This window comes from Delphinapterus leucas, chromosome 3, assembly GCF_059928025.1.
Source record: "Delphinapterus leucas isolate spDelLeu-1000000601 "Yukka" chromosome 3, BTC_Dleu_Yukka2, whole genome shotgun sequence".
In the NCBI taxonomy this organism is placed as follows: domain Eukaryota; kingdom Metazoa; phylum Chordata; class Mammalia; order Artiodactyla; family Monodontidae; genus Delphinapterus; species Delphinapterus leucas.
The window spans coordinates 14070073-14091215 of record NC_143131.1 but is presented as its reverse complement, the minus strand read 5'-3'; the positions used below and the strand labels follow the sequence as shown (position 1 = coordinate 14091215).

Here is a 21143-nt window from a genome sequence, read left to right as displayed (position 1 = left end):
CTTTGTATAGGAGGCCCTCTGTATCTGTGCGTTCCATATCCTTGGTTACAGAAGGCCGACTGTACCACACCATTTAATACCAGGGACTTGAGCACCTGTAGAGTTTGATATCCTTTGGGGGTCCTGGAACAAATCCCCCAAGGATCCCCAGAGATGACTGTATGCCACCTATCAGAAGTGTGAAGACTTCACCTGAGCAACGAACAACCCTCTTTGCTGTAAGATGTTGAGATTTGGGGCACCTTTTTTTTTTTTACTATGCATTACCGAGCCAAGAAGCCCTCAAACTCTTTGGTCTCTGAACATCTCTGAACATCTCTACACTCTTGAAAACTATTAAGGACCTGTATTGACTATGTTTCCTTACTTTCTGTCTTCTTAAAGCTCTGGCACCTGGGACCTTGCTAGCGCAGGGGAGACTGCTCCTTTGAGGACTAGCTAATTCCTAGAGATAACAAGCTCCTCCCTTGTGAATATACCTCTCATGTGCAAGCTAACCAATCCAAAACCATACCCCCTCCGCCCCCATAAGCACCCCCTTTTTCCAGCTCTCACAGGGCTCTTATACTCTGGGCCAATACAGCGATGCGTTGTTTTACTGCACTTCACAGATACTGCATTGTTTACAGGTTGAAGGCTTGTGACAAACCTGCATTGAGCAAGTCTATTGGTGCCGTTTTCCCAGCAGCATTAGTTTCTCGTTAAGGTGTGTGCGTTGCTTGCTTAGACACAATGCTATTGCTCACTCAGTAGGCTGCAGCATAGTGTGTGCACGTGACGTTCATATGTGCTGGAAACCAACACTTCGTGTGGCTTGCCTTATTGCCCCATTTGCTTTAATGCAATGGTCTGGAACCAAACCAGCAGTATCTCCGAGGTATGCCTGTACTCACCTGTCCTAGTCACCTCAGGGCCAGATCCAGGAAACCCTAGGACAGCCCCTACACCTAAGAGCCTGCTGAAATTATTCAAACCTTCTTACCCTGCCTTGCCTGTTCCTTTCTGCGAAAACCACAGTAAGGCTCTCACCCATGCTTTCCCCTCGCTCCTTCAGCCTTCTGACTGACTTCCCGGTGGCCCTGTGTGGCCCTGTGTGACATGGCAGGCCTCCTACTCTCGGGAACAGACTTCCCTTTCAGTGACAGTCATCTCCTGGTCTATTGACCTAACCATACCCGAGTAATAACAGAGCCTACATTTTAAAACAGGACCTCAATGGACTTTTGTTTATGTGGGTTCTATATATTGATATTTACTGTTTTAGATATTAAAACTGAGAAATTTTAAAAATATGTAAATGAATCCATTATACATTAGCATAGTAATATCTTAATGAAAAATATATTTTCTAAAACAACTGTGAGAAGAGTAGCACTGTTTCAATTTTTGCAAATCTCTTTAATGTCTGGCTAAGCAGAATAAAGCTGGGTTTGGGGGTCTGCTTCTTCATTCAAAGAGCTGCAGTATCACATTCTGGAAAACTCCACAGTACACTCATGAGAGATTGAGAATGAAAAAAGCAAATAACATTTTAGCATTTAGTCATTGATTTTGAAATTGACCTCATAGACCCAGGGAAAATGTCCCCAGACCACACTTGGAGAATGCTAACCTACACAATATTGACTAATACAAGCAAGTTTTTTAGAATTTAATTTTTTTCCAGTTGTATTGAGATATAAATGACATACAGTACTGTATAAGTTTAGGTGTCCAGCATAGTGATTTGACTTATATACATCATGAAATTATTATCATGATAAGTTAAGTGAGCATCCATCATCTCATATCAACACAAAATTAAAGAAATAGGGGAAAAAACATTTTTTCCTTATGATGAGAACTCTGAGGATTACTCTCTTAACACCTTTCATATGTATAGTACAGCAGTGTTAATTATCTTTATCATGTTGTACATTACATCTCTAGTACTTATTTATCTTATGACTGGAAGTTTTGTACCTTTTGACTGCCTTCACCCAATATCCCACCCACACCCGTGCCTCTAGTAACCACAAATCTGATCTCTTTGTCCATGAGTCTGTCTGTTTGCTTTTGAAGTATAATTGACCTACAACACTATGTTAATTCCTGATATATAACATAGTGAATCAATATTTCTATACATTTCAAATTGATCACCACGATAAGCCTAGTTACCATCTGTCCCCATACAAAGATATTACATAATTGTTTACTATTTTCCCCACACTGTACATTTCATACCCATGACTCATTTATTTTGTAACTAGAAATGTGTGCCTCAGTCTCCCTCACCTATGTCTTATCTCCCCCTCAACTCCTCCCCTTGGCAACGACATGTTTGTTCTCTGTATCTATGTCTCTGTTATGTTTGTTCATTTGTTTTCTTTTTTAGATTCCACATGTGAGTGATATCATAATTTGTCTTTCTCTGACTTATTTCACTTAGCATAATACCCTCTAGGCCATCCATGTTGTCACAAATGGCAAGGTTTCATTCTTTTTATGGCTGAGTAATATTCCACTGTGTGTGTGTGTTTGTGTGTGTGTGTGTGTGTGTGTATGTATGTATCCATTCATCTGTGGATGGGCACTTAGGTTGCTCCCATATCTTAGCTATTGTAAATGATGCTGCTATGAACATAGGGCTGCATATATCTTTTCTAATTACTGTTTTTATTTTCTTTGGATAAATATCCAGAAGTGGAATTACTGGATCATATGGTAGTTCTATTTTTATGTTTTTGAGCAATTTCCATAATGTTTTCCATAGTGGCTACACCAATTTACATTCCTACCAACAGTGCACAAGGGTTCTTTTTTCCAATCCTTGCCAATACGTGTTACTTGTTGTCTTTTGATAATAGTCATTCTGACAGATATAAAGGGGATATTTCATTGCGAATTTGGTTTGCATTTCCCCGATGATTAGTGATGTTGAGCATCTTTTCATGTGTCTGTTGGCCATCTGCATATTTTCTTTGGAAAAATGTCTACTCAGATCCTCTGTCCATTTTTTTTTTAACATCTTTATTGGGGTATAATTTCTTTACAATGGTGTGTTAGTTTCTGCTTTATAACAAAGTGAATCAGTTATACATATACATATGTTCCCATATCTCTTCCCTCTTGCGTCTCCCTCCCTCCCACCCTCCCTATCCCACCCCTCTAGGTGGTCAGAAAGCACCGAGCTGATCTCCCTGTGCTATGCGGCTGCTTCCCACTAGCTGTCTATTTTATGTTTGATAGTGTATATATGTCCATGCCACTCTCTCGCTTTGTCACAGCTTACCCTCCCCCCTCCCCATATCCTCAAGTCCATTCTCTAATAGGTCTGTGTCTTTATTCCTGTCTTACCCCTAGGTTCTTCATGACTTTTTTTTTTCTTAGATTCCATAGATATGTGTTAGCATATGGTACTTGTCTTTCTCTTTCTGACTTACTTCACTCTGTATGACAGACTCTAGGTCCATCCACCTCACTACAAATAACGCAATTTCGTTTCCTTTTATGGCTGAGTAATATTCCATTGTATATACGTGCCACATCTTCTTTATCCATTCATCCAATGATGGACACTTAGGTTGTTTCCATCTCCTGACTATTGTAAATAGAGCTGCAATGAACATTTTGGTACAAGGCTCTTTTTGAATTATGGTTTTCTCAGGGTATATGCCCAGTAGTGGGATTGCTGGGTCCTATGGTAGTTCTATTTGTAGTTTTTTAAGGAACCTCCATACTGCTCTCCATAGTGGCTGTACCAATTCACCTTCCCACAGCAGTGCAAGAGTGTTCCCTTTTCTCCACATCCTCTCCAGCATTTATTGTTTCTAGATTTTTTGATGATGGCCATTCTGACTGGTGTGAGATGATATCTCATTGTAGTTTTGATTTGCATTTCTCTAATGATTAATGATGTTGAGTATTCTTTCATGTGTTTGTTGGCAGTCTGTATATCTTCTTTGGAGAAATGTCTATTTAGGTCTTCTGCCCATTTTTGGATTGGGTTGTTTGTTTTTTTGTTATTGAGCTGCATGAGCTGCTTGTAAATTTTGGAAATTAATCCTTTGTCAGTTGCTTCATTTGCAAATATTTTCTCCCATTCTGAGGGTTGTCTTTTGGTCTTGTTTATGGTTTCCTTTGATGTGCAAAGGCTTTGAAGTTTCATTAGGTCCCATTTGTTTATTTTTGTTTTCATTTCCATTTCTCTAGGAGGTGGGTCAAAAAGGATCTTGCTGTGATTTATGTCATAGAGTGTTCTGCCTATGTTTTCCTCTTAAGAGTTTGATAGTTTCTGGCCTTACATTTAGGTCTTTGATCCATTTTGAGCTTATTTTTGTGTACGGTGTTAGGGAGTGATCTAATCTCATACTTTTACATGTAGCTGTCCAGTTTTCCCAGCACCACTTATTGAAGAGGCTGTCCTTTCTCCACTGTACATTCCTGCCTCCTTTATCAAAGATAAGGTGAACATATGTGCATGGATTTATCTCTGGGCTTTCTATCCTGTTCCATTGATCTATATTTCTGTTTTTGTGCCAGTACCATGCTGTCTTGATTACTGTAGCTTTGTAGTGTAGTCTGAACTCAGGGAGCCTGCTTCCTCCACCTCCATTTTTCATTCTCAAGATTGCTTTTGGTATTCGGGGTCTTTTGTGTTTCCATACAAATTGTGAAATTTTTTGTTCTAGTTCTGTGAAAAATGCCAGTGGTAGTTTGATAGGGATTGCATTGAATCTGTAGGTTGCTTTGGGTAGTAGAGTCATTTTCACAGTGTTGATTCTTCCAATCCAAGAACATGATATATCTCTCCATCTATTTGTATCATCTTTAATTTCTTTCATCAGTGTCTTATAATTTTCTGCATACAGGTCTTTTGTCTCCTTAGGTAGGTTTATTCCTAGATATTTTATTTTTTTGTTGTTGCAATGGTAAATGGGAGTGTTTTCTTGATTTCACTTTCAGATTTTTCATCATGAGTGTATAGGAATGCCAGAGATTTCTGTGCATTAATTTTGTATCCTGCAACTTTACCAGATTCATTGATTAGCTCTAGTAGTTTTCTGGTAGCATCTTTAGGATTCTCTATGTATAGTATCATGTCATCTGCAAACAGTGACAGCTTTACCTCTTCTTTTCTGATTTGGATTCCTTTTATTTCCTTTTCTTCTCTGATTGGTGTGGATAAAACTTCCAAAACTGTGTTGAAAAAGAGAGGTGAGAGTGGGCAACCTTGACTTGCTCCTGATCTCAGTGGAAATGCTTTCAGTTTCTCACCATTGAGGATGATGTTGGCTGTGGGTTTGTCATATATGGCCTTTATCATGTTGAGGAAAGTTCCCTCTATGCCTGCTTTCTGCAGGGTTTTTATCATAAATGGTTGTTGAATTTTGTCAAAAGCTTTCTCTGCATCTATTGAAATGATCATATGGTTTTTCTCCTTCAGTTTGTTAATATGGTTTATCACATTGATTTGTGTATATTGAAGAATCCTTGCATTCCTGGGATAAACCCCACTTGATCATGGTGTATGATCCTTTTAATGTGCTGTTGGATTCTGTTTGCTAGTATTTTGTTGAGGATTTTTGCATCTATGTTCATCAGTGATATTGGCCTGTAGTTTTCTTTCTTAGTGACATCCTTGTCTGTTTTTTGTATCAAGGTGATGGTGGCGTTGTGGAATGAATTTGGGAGTGTTCCTCCGTCTGCTATATTTTGGAAGAGTTTGAGAAGGATAGGTGTTAGCTCTTCTCTAAATGTTTGATAGAATTCGCCTGTGAAGCCATCTGGTCCTGGGCTTTTGTTTGTTGGAAGATTTTTAATCATAGTTTCAATTTCAGTGCTTGTGATTGGTCTGTTCATATTTTCTATTTCTTCTTGATTCAGTCTTGGCAGGTTGTGCATTTCTAAGAATTTGTCCATTTCTTCCAGGTTGTCCATTTTATTGGTATAGAGTTGCTTTTAGTAATCTCTTATGATCTTTTGTATTTCTGCAGTGTCAGTTGTTACTTCTCCTTTTTCATTTTTAATTCTATTGATTTGATCTTCTCCCTTTTTTTCTTGATGAGTCTGGCTAATGGTTTATCTATTTTGTGTATCTTCTCAAAGAACCAGCTTTTAGTTTTATTGATCTTTGCTATCGTTTCCTTCATTTCTTTTTCATTTATTTCTGATCTGATTTTTATGATTTCTCTCCTTCTGCTAACTTTGGAGTTTTTTTGTTCTTCTTTCTCTAATTGCTTTAGGTACAAGGTTAGGTTGTTTATTTGAGATGTTTCCTGTTTCTTAAGTTAGGATTGTATTGCTATAAACTTCCCTCTTAGAACTGCTTTTGCTGCATCCCATAGGTTTTGGGTCGTCATGTCTCCATTGTCATTTGTTTCTAGGTATTTTTTGATTTTCTCTTTGATTTCTTCAGTGATCACTTCGCTATTAAGTAGTGTATTGTTTAGCCTCCATGTGTTTGTATTTTTTACAGATCTTTTCCTGTAATTGATATCTAGTCTCATAGTGTTGTGGTGGGAAAAGATACTTGATAGAATTTCAGTTTTCTTAAATTTACCAAGACTTGATTTGTGACCGAAGATATGATCTATCCTGGAGAATGTTCCATGAGCACTTGAGAAAAATGTGTATTCTGTTGTTTTTGGATGGAGTGTCCTATAGATATCAAGTAAGTCCTTCTTGTTTAATGTATCATTTAAAGCTTGTGTTTCCTTCTTTATTTTCATTTTGGATGATCTGTCCATTGGTGAAAGTGGAGTGTTAAAGTCCCCTACTATGAATGTGTTACTGTGGATTTCCCCTTTTATGGCTGTTAGTATTTGCCTTATGTATTGAGGTGCTCCTATGTTGGGTGCATAAATATTTACAATTGTTATATCTTCTTCTTGGATTGATCCCTTGATCATTATGTAGTGCCCTTCTTTGTTTCTTTCAGTAGTCTTTATTTTAAAGTCTATTTTGTCTGATATGAGAATTGCTACTCCAGCTTTCTTTTGGTTTCCATTTGCATGGAATATCTTTTTCCATCCCCTCACTTTCAGTCTGTATGTGTCTCTAGTCCTGAAGTGGGTCTCTTGTAGACAGCATCTATATGGGTCTTGTTTTTGTATCCATTCAGCCAATCTGTGTCTTTTGGTGGGAGCATTTACTCCATTTTCATTTAAGGTAATTATTGATATGTATGTTCCTATTCCCATTTTCTTAATTGTTTTGGGTTTGTTATTGTAGGTCTTTTCCTTCTGTTGTGTTTCTTGCCTAGAGAAGTTCCTTTAGCATTTGTTGGAAAGCTGGTTTGGTGGTGCTGAACTCTCTCAACTTTTGCTTGTCTGTAAAGGTTTTAATTTCTCCATCAAATCTGAATGAGATCCTTGCTGTGTAGAGTAATCTTGGTTGCAGGTTTTTCTCCTTCATCACTTTAAATATGTCCTGCCAGTCCCTTCTGGCTTGCAGAGTTTCTGGTGAAAGATCAGCTGTTTACCTTATGGGGATTCCCTTGTGTGTTATTTGTCGTTTTTCCCTTGCTGCTTTTAATATATTTTGTATTTAATTTTTGACAGTTTGATGAATATGTGTCTTGGTGTATTTCTCCTTGGATTTATCCTGTATGGGACTCTCTGTGCTTCCTGGACTTGATTAACTATTTCCTTTCCCATATTAGGGAAATTTTCAACTGTAATCTCTTCAAATATTTTCTCAGTCCCTCTCTTTTTCTCTTCTTCTTGTAGAACCCCTATAATTCTAATGTTGATGTGTTTAATGTTGTCCCAGAGGTCTCTGAGACTGTCCTCAGTTCTTTTCATTCTTTTTTCTTTATTCTGCTCTTTCCACTATATTATCTTCCAGGTCACTTATCCATCTTCTCTCTCAGTTATTCTGCTATTGATCCCATCTGGGGTATTTTTCATTTCATTTATTGTGTTGTTCATCGTTGTTTGTTTCATCTTTAGTTCTTGTAGGTCCTTGTTAAATGTTTCTTGCATTTTGTCTATTCTCTTTCCAAGATTTTAGATCATCTTTCCTATCATTATTCTGTATTCTTTTTTAGGTAGACTGCCTATTTCCTCTTCATTTGTTAGGTCTGGTGGGTTTTTATCTTGCTCCTTCATCTGCTTTGTGTTTTTCTGTTTTCTCATTTTGCTTATCTTACTGTGTTTAGGGTCTCCTTTTTGCAGGCTGCAGGTTCGTAGTTCCCATTGTTTTTGGTGTCTGTCCCCAGTGGCTAAGGTTGGTTCAGTGGGTTGTGTAGGCTTCCTGGTGGAGGGGACTAGTACCTGTGTTCTGGTGGATGAGGCCGGATCTTGTCTCTCTGGTGGGCAGGTCCATGTCTGGTGGTGTGTTTTGGGGTGTCTCTGGACTTATTATGATTTTAGGCAGCCTCTCTGCTAAGGGGTGGGTTTGTGTTCCTGTCTTGCTAGTTGTTTGGCATAGGGTGTCCAGTACTGTAGCTTGCTGGTCGTTGAGTGAAGTTGGGTGCTGGTGTTGTGATGGAGATCTCTGGGAGATTTTCGCCATTTGATATTATGTGAAGCTGGTAGGTCTCTTGTTGACCAGTGTCCTGAAGTTGGCTCTCCCACCTCAGAGGCACAGCACTGACTCCTGGCTGCAGCACCAAGAGCCTTTCATCCACACGGCTCAGAATAAAAGGGAGAAAAAGTAGAGAGAAAGAATTAGTAGAAGTAGGAAGAAAGAAAGGAAGGAAGCAAGGAAGAAAGAAGGAAAGAAAGAAAGAAAGGAAAGAGGGAGGGAGGGAGGGAGGGAAGGATGGTGGGAGAAAGGAAGGAAGGAAGAAAGGAAGGAAAAAAGAAAGAAGATAAAGTAAAATAAAATAGAGTGAAATATAATAAAGTTATTAAATTAAAAAATAATTATTAAGGAAAAAAATTTTTTAAAAAAAGGACGGATAGAACCTTAGGACAAATGGTGGAAGCAAAGCTATACAGACAAAATCTCATACAGAAGCATATACATACACACTCACAAAAAGAGGAAAAGGGGAAAAAATCATGAATCATGCTCTCAAAGTCCACCTCAGTTTGGGATGATTTGTTGTCTAAAGGAGGGAAGGAAGGAAAGAAAGAAAAAGAAAGAAGATAAAGTAAAATAGAATAGAGTTATTATAATTAATTATTAAGAGAGAAAAAAATTTAAAAAAACAAAAACGGACGGGTAGAACCCTAGGACAAATGGTGGAAGCAAAGCTATACAGACAAAATCTCACACAGAAGCATACACATACACACTCACATAAAGAGGAAAAGGGGAAAAAATCATAAATCTTGCTCTCAAAGTCCACCTCCTCAGTTTGGGATGATTCGTTGTCTATTCACGTATTCCACAGATGCAGGGTACATCAAGTTGATTGTGGAGCTTTAATCCGCTGCTTCTGATGCCGCTGGGGGAGATTTCCCTTTCTCCTCTTTATTCTCACAGCTCCCACGGGGCTCAGCTTTGGATTTGGTCCCGCCTGTGCGTGTAGGTCGCCGGAGGGCGTCTGTTTTTCGCTCAGACAGGAAGGGGTTAAAGGAGCCGCTGATTTGGGGGCTCTGGCTCACTCAGGCCGGGGGGAGGGAGGGGCACGGAGTGTGGGGCGAGCCTCCGGCGGCAGAGGCCGGCGGGACGTTGCACCAGCCTGAGGCTCACCATGCGTTCTCCCGGGGAAGTTGTCCCTGGATCCCGGGAACCCGGCAGTGGCCGGCTGCACAGGCTCCCCGGAAAGGAGGTGTGGAGAGTGACCTGTGCTCACACACAGGCCCCTTGGTGGCGGTGGCAGCAGCAGCCTTAGAGTCTCCTGCCCGTCTCTGGAGCTCCTTTAAGCAGCGCTTTTAATCCGCTCTCCTCGCGCACCAGGAAACAAAGAGGGAAGAAAAAGTCTCTTGCCTCTTCGGCAGCTCCAGACCTTTTCCCGAACTCCCTCCCTGCTAGCCTTGGTGCACTAACAGTTTCAGGCTGTTCTCACGCCGCCAACCCCAGTCCTCCCCCGGCGCTCCGGCCAAAGCCCAAGCCTCAGCTCGCAGCCCCGCCCGCCCTGGCGGGTGAGCAGACAAGCCTCTCGGGCTGGTGAGTGACGGTTGGCACCGATCCTCTGTGCGGGAATCTCCCCGCTTTGCCCTCCGCACCCCTGTTGCTGCGCTCTCCTCCATGGCTCCGAAGCTTTCCCCCTCCGCCACCCACAGTCTCTGCCTACGAAGGGGCTTCCTAGTGTGTGGAAACCTTTCCTCCTTCACAGCTCCCTCCCACTGGTGCAGGTCCCGTCCCTATTCCTTTGTCTCTATTTTTTCTTTTTTTTCTTTTGCCCTACCCAGGTACGTAGGGAGTTCTTGCCTTTTGGGAGGTCTGAGGTCTTCTGCCAGCGTTCAGTAGGTGTTCTGTAGGAGTTGTTCCACGTGTAGATGTATTTCTGGTGTATCTGTGGGGAGGAAGGTGATCTCTGCGTCTTACTCTTCCACCATCTTCCCCCTAAGCAACCCTCTGTCCATTTTTTAATTGGGTTTATTTTTGATGTTGAGTTGTATGAATTCTTTGGATATCAACCCCTTATCAGCTACAGTAAGTCCCCTACTTACAAACAAGTTCCTTTCTGAGAGTGCATTCATAAGCCCAGTTTGTTCATAAGTCCAGCAATATTAGCCTAGGTACCCAACTAACACAATCGTCTTGTGTTATAGTTATATAGTACTGTAATATAATAGGTTTATAGTACCCAAATAACACAATCGTCTTGTGTTATATAGTACTGTAATATAATAGGTTTATAGTACCTTTCACACAAATAATACATAAAAAACAAACAAAAAATTAAGAAAACATTTTTAATCTTACAGTATGGCTCCTTGAAAAGTACAGTAGTATAGTACAACAGCTGGCATCGAGGGAACAGGCAAGAGTTACTGACTGGAGGAGGGAGAGGAGGTGGGAGAGGGTAGAGCTGAAGGATCTTCAGCAATAGAAGACTGAGGGCAAGCTGCAATTTCACTCATGCCTGACGTTGAGGGAACGCATATTCACACCTTTGAGAGTTCAAAACGTGAAGGTTTGTATGTAGGGGACTTACTGTATGTCATTTGCAAATATCTTCTCCCATTTAGTAGGCAGCCTTTTCATTTAGTTGATAGTTTCCTTATGTGCAAATTTTTTAATTTGATGTAGTTCCATTTGTTTATTTTTGCTTTTGTTTCCCTTGCCTGTGGAGACATATTCAAAAAAAATATTACTAAGACCAATATCAAAGAGTATACTTCTTATGTTTTCTTTTAGAAGTTTTATGGTTACAGGTCTTACATTTATATCTTTAATGAATTTGAGTTTATTTTTGTGCATGGTGTGAGTTATCCAGTTTGCTTCTTTTGCATGTAACTGACCAGTTTTCCCAACACCATTTATTGAAGAGACTGTCTTTTCCCCATTGTATATTCTTTCCTCCTTTGTTGTAGGGTAATTGCCCATATAACTGTGGGTTCATTTCTGGGCTGTCTTTTCTTTTCCACTGATCTATATGTCTGTTTTTGTGCCAGTATCATGCTGTTTGGATTACTGTAGCTTTGTAGTAGTTTGAAATCAGGGATTGTGATCTCTCCAGCTTTGTTCTTCTTTCTCAATATTGTTTTGGCTATTTGGAGTCTTTTGTGTTTCCAGACAAATTTTAAAATTATTTGTTCTAGTTCTGTGAAAAATGCCATTAGTATTTTGATAGCGATTGCATTGAATCTGTAGATTGCCTTGGGTAGTATGGTCATTTTGAACAATATTAATTCTCCCAATCCATGAGCATGATATATCTTTCCATCAGTTTGTGTCATCTTCAGTTTCTTCAGTGACAAGTTGGTTGTTTAGTAGTGTATTATTTATCCTCCACATGTTTATGTCTTTTGCAGTCTTTTTTCTTGTAGTTGATTTCTAGTCTCACAGTGTTGTGGTCAGAAAAGTTGCTTGATAGGATGTCAATCTTTTTAAACTTACTGAGACTTGTTTTGTGGCCTACAATATGACCTATCCTGGAGAACATTACATGGACACTTGAAAAGAATGTGTATTCTGCTGCTTTTGGATGGAATGTTCTATGTATACTTGTTAAGTTCACTTGGTCTAATGTGCTGTTTTAGGTCACTGTTTCTTTATTGATTTTCTATCTAGATGATCTGTACACTGATGTAAGCAGGGTTTTAAATTTCCCCACTATTACTGTGTTATTGTCAATTTCTCTTTTTATATCTGTTAATATTTGGTTTATGTATTTAGGTACTCTTATGTTGGGGACATATATATTTAAAATTATCATATTTTCTTCTTGGATTGATCCCTTTATCATTCTGTAATGCCCTTCTTTGTCTCTTGTTATGATCTATTTTGTCTGATATAAGTATTGCTACACCTCTGGCTTCCTTTTTGTTTCCATTTGCATGAAATAGCTTTTTTCATTCCCTCACTTTCAGTTCGTGTGTGTCTTTAGATCTCTTGTAGAGAACATGTATTTGCATCTTGTTTTGTATCTCTTCAGCCACTCTGTCGTTTGACTGGAGCATTTAGTCCATTTACATGTAAAGTGATTATTGATAGGTATGTACTTATTGCAATTTTGTTAATTGTATGGGGGTTATTTTTGTAATTCTTTTTTGTTCCTTCTTCTTTTGCTCTCTTTACTTGTGATTTGATAACTATCTTTAGAGTTATGTTTGGATTTCTTTCCCTTTTTTTGGTGTGTGTATTATTATAGATTTTTGATTTGTGGTTACCATGAGGTTTATATATAGCAATCTATATATTTACCTGATTGTTTTAAGTTGCCAATCTCTCAAGTTCAAACACATTTTTAAAACCTGGGATTTTTACTCCCAGTCCTCATGTTTACTGTTTTTGACATCATGTTTTACATCCTTTTGTTTTGTGTATTCCTTAACTACCTATTGTGGATATAGATGATTTTATTACTTTTGTCTTTTAACGTTCCTACTAGCTTTATAAGTAATTGATTTACTACCACTACTGTATATTTGCCATTACCAATGAGATTTTTCCTTTCATAATTTTCATGTTTCTAGTTGTGGCCTTTTCCTTCCTGCTTAGAGAAGTCCCTTTAACATTTCTTGTAAGGCTGTTTCAAGGTGATGAACCCTTTTAGCTTTTGCTTGTCTGTAAAACTTTTGATCTCTCTTTGAAATCTGAATGATAGCCTTGAGGGGTAGAGTATTCTTGGTCATAGGTTTTTTGTTTCATCACTTTAAATATATCATATCACTCCCTTCCGGCCTGCAGAGTTTCTGCTGAAAAGTCAGTTGATAGTCTTAGGGGAGTTCCCTTGTATGTAATTTGTTGTTTTTCTCTTGCTATTTTTAATATTCTCCCTTTAATTTCTGCCATTTTAATTACAGTGTATCTTAGTATAGTCCTCTTTCAGTTGATCCTGTTTGGGACTCTGTGATTTCTGGACCCGAATGTCTGTTTCCTTTCCCAGGTTAGGGAAGTTTTCAGCTGTTATGTCTTCAAATATGTTATCTGCCCCTCTCTCTCTCTTCTCCTTCTGGGACCCCTATAATGTGACTGTTAGTATGCCTGATGTTGTACCAGAGGTCTCTTAAGCTGTCCTCATCTCTTTTTATTCATTTGTCTTTTTTTCTGTTCCGTTCAAGTGATTTCAACTACTCTCTTTTAGTTTGTTGATCCATTCCTCTGTATCATCTATAATCTACTGTTTATTCTTTCTAGTGTATTTTTTATTTATTGTATTCTTTTTTTTTTTTTTTTTTTTTTGCGGTACGCAGGCCTCGCACCACCGTGGCCTCTTCCGTTGCGGAGCACAGGCTCCAGATGTGCAGGCTCAGCAGCCATGGCTCACGGGCCCAGCTGCTCCACGGCATGTGAGATCTTCCCGGACCGGGGCACGAACCCGCGTCCCCTGCATCGGCAGGCGGACTCAACCACTGCGCCACCAGGGAAGCCCTCACTTATTGTATTCTTAAGCTCCATTTCATCTTTCTTTATTATTCCTTTTTGTTAAACTTCTCACTGTATTTGTTTATTCTTCTCCCAAGTTCTTTGAGCATCTTTCTTTCTTTCTTTTTTTTTTGCCTATCCCATGCGGCATGTGGGATCTTAGTTCCCTGACTAGGGATCGAACCTGCGCACTCTGCAGTGGAAGTGTGGAGTTTTAACCACTGGACCACCAGGGAAGTCCCTCAAACATCTTTATGATCAGTATTTTTGAACTTTTTATTGTGTTGATTACCTAGCTCCATTTCTCTTAGTTCTTCTTCTGGGGTTTTATCTTATTCCTTTGTTTGGAACATATTTCTCTGTTGCCTCATTTTGCCTAATTCTCTGTTTTTATTTCTGGTAGGTTGGTTACTTTTCCCAGTCTTTGATGAGTGACCATTTGTAGGAGATGTCCTATGCATTTCAGCAGTGCACTCCTCTCTGGTCACCAGAGCTATATGCTCTAGGAGTGCTCCCTATGTAGGCTCTGTGGGCCCAGTACTCTGAACTCTTTCTCCGGTAGATTGCCTACCTCCACTTCACTTGGTTCTTCTTCTGAGGTTTTATCTTATTCCTTTGTCTGAAACATATTCCTCTGTCACCTCATTTTTTCTAAGTTGCTATTTGTATTTTATGTATGTGGTAGGTTAGTCACGTTTCTCAACCTTGGAGAAGTGGCCTTTTATAGGAGATGTCCTATGCATCCCAGCAGTGCACTCCCATCTCATTACCCAAGCTATATGCTTGCTGGTTCCCCCTAAGAGGGCTGCATGGGTCCTTCTGTTGAGTTAGGCTGACTCTGTGGGTGGACTGGTAGGTTTGGTTGGGCCCTAGTCCAGTTGGTTGCCAGGCCCTGCCTTCTGTGGATGCTGTTGGCTGCTGTTTAGTGGTGCCTGGTTACAAGGCAGCTGGTTGCAGAACCCTAGGGGGTCCCAGGGCTAGTGTTTGCTCAGTGGTGGGCAGAGTCAGGGTCCAAAAGACTGGGGTGGTTGCTCACCCACTTGCAGATGAAGCCAGATCCTGCAGTTAGTGCCAAACTACTTGCAGGCAGATCTGGTTCCTGGAGTGTGGCTGCAGGCCTAGGGATCCCAGAGCTTGTTTCAGATTGCTGGGAGAGGGAAGGTTCCTGACACAGCTGTGTATGGGGTCCAGGATGTTCCAAAGATTGCACTGACCTGGTAATGGGCAGGGCCAGGGTTCAGCTGGTTCTAGGGTAGGCTCTGGCTTGCTGCTGGTAGGCTCAGTCTGCAGGCTGCAGGATCATAGTTTTCTGCTTCTGGTGTCTGCTCTCTGAGTGAAGCTGGTCTAGAGGCTAGTGCAGGCTTGCTGGTAGGAAGGCCGGTGCCTGCCCACTGGTGGGTGGAGTTGGATCTTGGCCCACTGGTGGGCAGGGTCATGTCTAAGGGTATTTCTAGAGATGGCTGTGGGCTCAGGAAGTCTTTAGGCAGCCTATCCGCTGATGGTTAGTGCTGTTCCCCACCCAGTTAGTTATTTGGCCTGAGGTGTCCCCAGCACTTGTGCCTATAGGCTGTTGGGTGGGGCCAGGTCTTGGCATTAATGAACCAAGATGGTAGCCACCAACAGCAGTGTTCAGGTGTTTGAATGTCCCCCAGTATGTCTTCCACCAGTGTCTATGTCCCCAGGGTGAGCCATATCTGCTCACTGCCTCTCTAGAAAACTGTCCAAGACCAGCAGGTAGGTCTGGCCCGGCTTCTATCAAATTACCTAGCCCTGGGTCCCAGTGCATATGGGATTTTGCATGCCCCCTTTAAGAGTGAAGTCTCTATTTCCCCTAGTCCTGTGGGGCTCCTGCAATTAAGCCCCCCTGGCCTTCAAAGCCAAGTGCTCTGGGGGCTCCTCTTCCTGGTGCTGGACCTGACATGGGGAGCTTGACATGGGGCTCAGAACTCTCACTCCCATTGAAGAACCTCTGCAATATTATTATTCTCCAGTTTGTGAGTTGCCCACACAGAGGGAATGCGATTTAATTATATCATGAGTCCACCCCTCCTACCTGTGTCGTTGTGGTTCCTTCTTTTATTTTTTTAAAATTTCTTTGTTTTATTTATTTATTTTTGGCTGTGTTGGGTCTTCATTGCTGTGTGTGGGCTTTCTCTAGTCACAGCAAGCAGGGGCTACTCTTCGTTGCAGTGTGCGGGCTTCTCATTGTGGTGGCTTCTCTTGTTGTGGAGCACAGGCTCTAGGTGTGCGGGCTTTAGTAGTTGTGGCTCATGGGCTCTAGAGCACAGGCTCAGTAGTTGTGTTGCATGGGCTTAGTTGCTCCACGGCATGTGGGATCTTCCTGGACCAGGGCTTGGACCTGTGTCTCCTGCATTGGCAGGTGGATTCTTAACCACTGCCCCACCAGGGAAGTTCCACGGTTCCTTCTTTATGTCTTTAATTGTAGAAGATCTTTTCTGATGGGCTTTTGCATTGATGATTTTTCTGCAGATCGTTATGATTTTTGTGTGCTTGTGAGAGAAAGTAAGCTCAGGGTCTTTCTATTTTGCCATCTTGGCTGCTCTGTCCTTCCTCATCATAAAAGGCCACCAACCCTACTGGATTAGGGACCCACCCTTATAACCTCATTTAACCTTACTTACCTCCCTAAAGGGCCTGTCTCTAAATACAGTCACATTGGTCATAGGGCTTCAACCTATGAATTTTGGACTGGGGCAGGGGACACAATTCAGTGCATGACAGGAGGTGAAAATTGAAAACAGTGAGTGCGAGGGGAAAAATAACTAAGGCAAAGTGATACAGTGTGTTACTAGACTGGCTACCACTTCATACAAAACTTCAAAAAACGAAAAAAAAAAAAGGCTGGTCATTGCTTGGCACATTGGACTCTTCCAGAAGGGCTGCAAGAAAGAATTCCATCTCAGACTATTCCATGGTAGGAAGATGCTACCTGCCTGACTTCCCACCCCCCACCCCCATCTCCTATTTCCTGTAAGTTGAGGTTCACCCCCACAGAAAGCTAACTCGCCACGTTACTATGTGGTGTCATCAAGCCTTTCAGTGGCCACTCAGGAGGCTAGATTCCATTCTGCATGATGTAGCATTTCATCCAAATCCAGAAGTTAGGGGGGGAAACAGCATGTGAGACTCCAAGCCTGGACCTTTAACTCAGACTTCAGCCAGTCTGACAAATGCAGCAAAAGTGGTGCTGGAGGGGGCACAGTCTAGGAGTTAAGCCATGTCTTTTGAAGGAAGGAGTCAGTTAAGACAGTCAGAGGTGTCTGATTCAGAACTACTACGGTTCTATCTAAGTACAGAGCTGGCTATACTAAAGTCGCAACATTTCCTGAAAGGAGCACAACCCTGAATGAAGGTCATTGGGAAAGTATATTTTGATAGCCATAGAAACAATAATTACATTTTAAATGAAATGTAATGAAAGTATATAATAACTGAATAATATAATTCATCCAATTTGAACCTTGACAGATGATTCTTAGCCTATAACAAATACTATGTTTGATATACTCTGTATCCAACTGTTAATGCTGGTTACTACACTGTATCCTTCAGATTTGCTTAAAAACCAATGGAGTAAATTATACTATAGTTTATTTTTCTCATGAAACATGTGAAACATCAAATTGCTGTGAAAAGTGTGAGGACTCAAGATACATGCAGAATGGCAGTCAAATTGAGAGCTGTCTTATCGCATCCAGGTAATTTTTAATTAAAGTGACATTGGGAAATGAGAAGGGAGATGACATGGGTTATACTTATTACAGGCCATTATGCCCTTGCTCTTTTAAGGAACAAAAATATATGACCTCTAGTAGTTGACACTCATAATAAGGAATGTCATGACTGCCTGCCAAATAGTCTTAAATACTGAACTGTAGAACATCTTCATTGCCATTACCTCTTTTATGAGTTTTCAAATTACTTATTCCTGTCGTATTCATTGTTAGTTTCTAGGTTTATCACATGCATGTGTGTGAGTTTGTGTGTGTTTTGTGTTTAGGGAGTGGAGCGGTTATTTCAAGTGGCTTATGGGAAGAAAGCAGACATGCTCAGCCAACGATATTAAAACTGTCCGAAGAATTGAAAATGTATATATAAGTTGTCACCTCCAAAGTAAACTGGAGTCAATGACAGAGTAGACAGGGATAGCCAGGCAGGTATGTGTTAGGTGTGGCCACAGGAACAGCATTCCCAATGGCCTTAACATCTGTAAAGCATACCTACAAATTCTGTGGACCAGAGGCAGATAATTAAGATGATAGTCCTGATGGCCAGAAGCCACACAAAACTCTGAGATCCACACACAGTATATCATGTCTCCTCAGTTAGAAATTTGTTCTTTTACTGATACCCGAGCACCCATGACCTCCGAATATCAATCTGTAGCCCCGTCTTCTCTATCAAGTTCCAGACCATATATTCCACCTCGAAGTTCCACCTCAAAATCATCATGCCTCAAACTGAATCTGTCACAAGTCTCACAACCCTGCCATTCCTTCTATATTTCCTATCCTAGGTAATGGTATTGCAAGTCACTTATTCTCTTAAGTTAGCCATTTAATTCATCCTTTCATAAGTAGTTTTTGGTGGTCGGCACTGGGGATATAACAGTAAACACAGCGAAATCCCTTTCCTTATGAATCTTATATTGTACTGGTGAAATGGGCAATAGCTAAAACACACAGGAGCATGTGTGTGTGTGTGTGCGTGTGTGTGTGTTAGTGTCAAGCTCTATGGGGAAAAAAAGCAGAGTAAAGGGATAGTGAATGACAAAATATGCTATGCTATGTAGGTTATCAGAAAAGTCCCAGTTTTATTAAATTCCTCTCTCTCCTTCACCTCCTGTGTCCAGTTGGTCATTAAGCCCTGTCATTCATCTCCCTGCCTCTCGTGTCTCTCCTCAATCTCACTACATTTTCCATGCTTCCATCCAAGTCATTCTTTTAAAATTCAAATGACTGTTCCTATTGACTATTATTTTCTTTTATTGGAGTATAATTGCTTTACAATGGTGTGATATTTTCTACTTTATAACAAAGTGAATCACTTATACGTATACATATGTTCCCATATCTCTTCCCTCTTGCGTCTCCCTCCCTCCCACCCTCCCTATCCCACCCCTCTAGGTGGTCAGAAAGCACCGAGCTGATCTCCCTGTGCTATGCGGCTGCTTCCCACTAGCTATCTATTTTACGTTTGGTAGTGTATATATGTCCATGCCACTCTCTCGCTTTGTCACAGCTTACCCTTCCCCCTTCCCATATCCTCAAGTCCATTCTCTAGTAGGTCTGTGTCTTTATTCCTGTCTTACCCCTAGGTTCTTCATGACTTTTTTTTTTCTTAGATTCCATAGATATGTGTTAGCATATGGTATTTGTCTTTCTCTTTCTGACTTACTTCACTCTGTATGACAGACTCTAGGTCCATCCACCTCACTACAAATAACGCAATTTCGTTTCCTTTTATGGCTGAGTAATATTCCATTGTATATATGTGCCACATCTTCTTTATCCATTCATCCGATGATGGACACTTAGGTTGTTTCCATCTCCTGGCTATTGTAAATAGAGCTGCAATGAACATTTTGGTACATGACTCTTTTTGAATTATGGTTTTCTCAGGGAATATGCCCAGTAGTGGGATTGCTGGGTCATATGGTAGTTCTATTTGTAGTTTTTTAAGGAACCTCCATACTGTTCTCCATAGTGGCTGTACCAATTCACATTCCCACCAGCAGTGCAAGAGTGTTCCCTTTTCTCCACATCCTCTCCAGCATTTATTGTTTCTAGATTTTTTGATGATGGCCATTCTGACTGGTGTGAGATGATCTCTCATTGTAGTTTTGATTTGCATTTCTCTAATGATTAATGATGTTGAGCATTCTTTCATGTGTTTGTTGGCAGTCTGTATATCTTCCTTGGAGAAATGTCTATTTAGGTCTTCTGCCCATTTTTGGATTGGGTTGTTTGTTTTTTTGTTATTGATCTGCATGAGCTGCTTGTAAATTTTGGAGATTAATCCTTTGTCAGTTTCTTCATTTGCAAATATTTTCTCCCATTGTGAGGGTTGTCTTTTGGTCTTGTTTATGGTTTCCTTTGCTGTGTAAAAGCTTTCAAGTTTCATTAGGTCCCATTTGTTTATTTTTGGTTTTATTTCCATTTCTCTAGGAGGTGGGTCAACAAAGATCTTGCTGTGATTTATGTCATAGAGTGTTCTGCCTATGTTTTCCTCTTAAGAGTTTGATAGTTTCTGGCCTTACATTTAGGTCTTTAATCCATTTTGAGCTTATTTTTGTGTATGGTGTTAGGGAGTGTTCTAATCTCATACTTTTACAAGTACCTGTCCAGTTTTCCCAGCACCACTTATTGAAGAGACTGTCCTTTCTCCACTGTACATTCCTGCCTCCTTTATCGAAGGTAAAGTGACCATATGTGCATGGGTTTATCTCTGGGCTTTCTATCCTGTTCCATTGATCTATATTTCTGTTTCTGTGCCAGTACCATACTGTCTTGATTACTGAAGCTTTGTAGTGTAGTCTGAAGTCAGGGAGCCTGATTCCTCCAACTCCGTTTTTCGCTCTCAAGATTGCCTTCGCTATTCGTGGTCTTTTGTGTTTCCATACAAATTGTGAAATTTTTTGTTCTAGTTCTGTGAAAAATGCCAGTGGTAGTTTGATAGGGGTTGCATTGAATCTATAGATTGCTTTGGGTAGTAGAGTCATTTTCACAATGTTGATTCTTCCAATCCAAGAACATGGTATATCTCTCCATCTATTTGTATCATCTTTAATTTCTTTCATCAGTGTCTTATAATTTCCTACTTGGAGGTCTTTTGTCTCCTTAGGTAGGTTTATTCCTAGATATTTTATTCTTTGTGTTGCAATGGTAAATGGGAGTGTTTTCTTAATTTCACTTTCAGATATTTCATCATGAGTGTATAGGAATGCCAGAGATTTCTGTGCATTAATTTTGTATCCTGCTACTTTACCAAATTCATTGATTAGCTCTAGTAGTTTTCTGGTAGCATCTTTAGGATTCTCTATGTATAGGATCATGTCATCTGCAAACAGTGACAGCTTTACCTCTTCTGATTTGGATTCCTTTTATTTCCTTTTCTTCTCTGATTGCTGTGGATAAAACTTCCAAAACTATGTTGAATAAGAGTGGTGAGAGTGGGCAATCTTGTCTTGTTCCTGATCTTAGTGGAAA

At 40.4% G+C, this 21143-nt stretch overlaps 1 long non-coding RNA gene across 11 annotated transcripts in view; it reads left to right on the top strand.

Annotated features, from left to right (window-relative positions):
• LOC111178576 (uncharacterized) overlaps positions 1–21143 on the top strand; it is a 76639-nt gene that overhangs the window by 16804 nt on the left and 38692 nt on the right. For 2 of the 11 annotated variants that reach the window (XR_016392597.1, XR_016392604.1), the window contains one exon: positions 11–21143. This exon is cut by the window's right edge and continues 18227 nt beyond it. The exons of the other annotated variants lie outside the window; for them this stretch is intronic. This is a non-coding gene — a long non-coding RNA (uncharacterized LOC111178576). The remainder of the gene's footprint in view (positions 1–10) is intronic. 11 annotated transcript variants of the gene reach the window in all.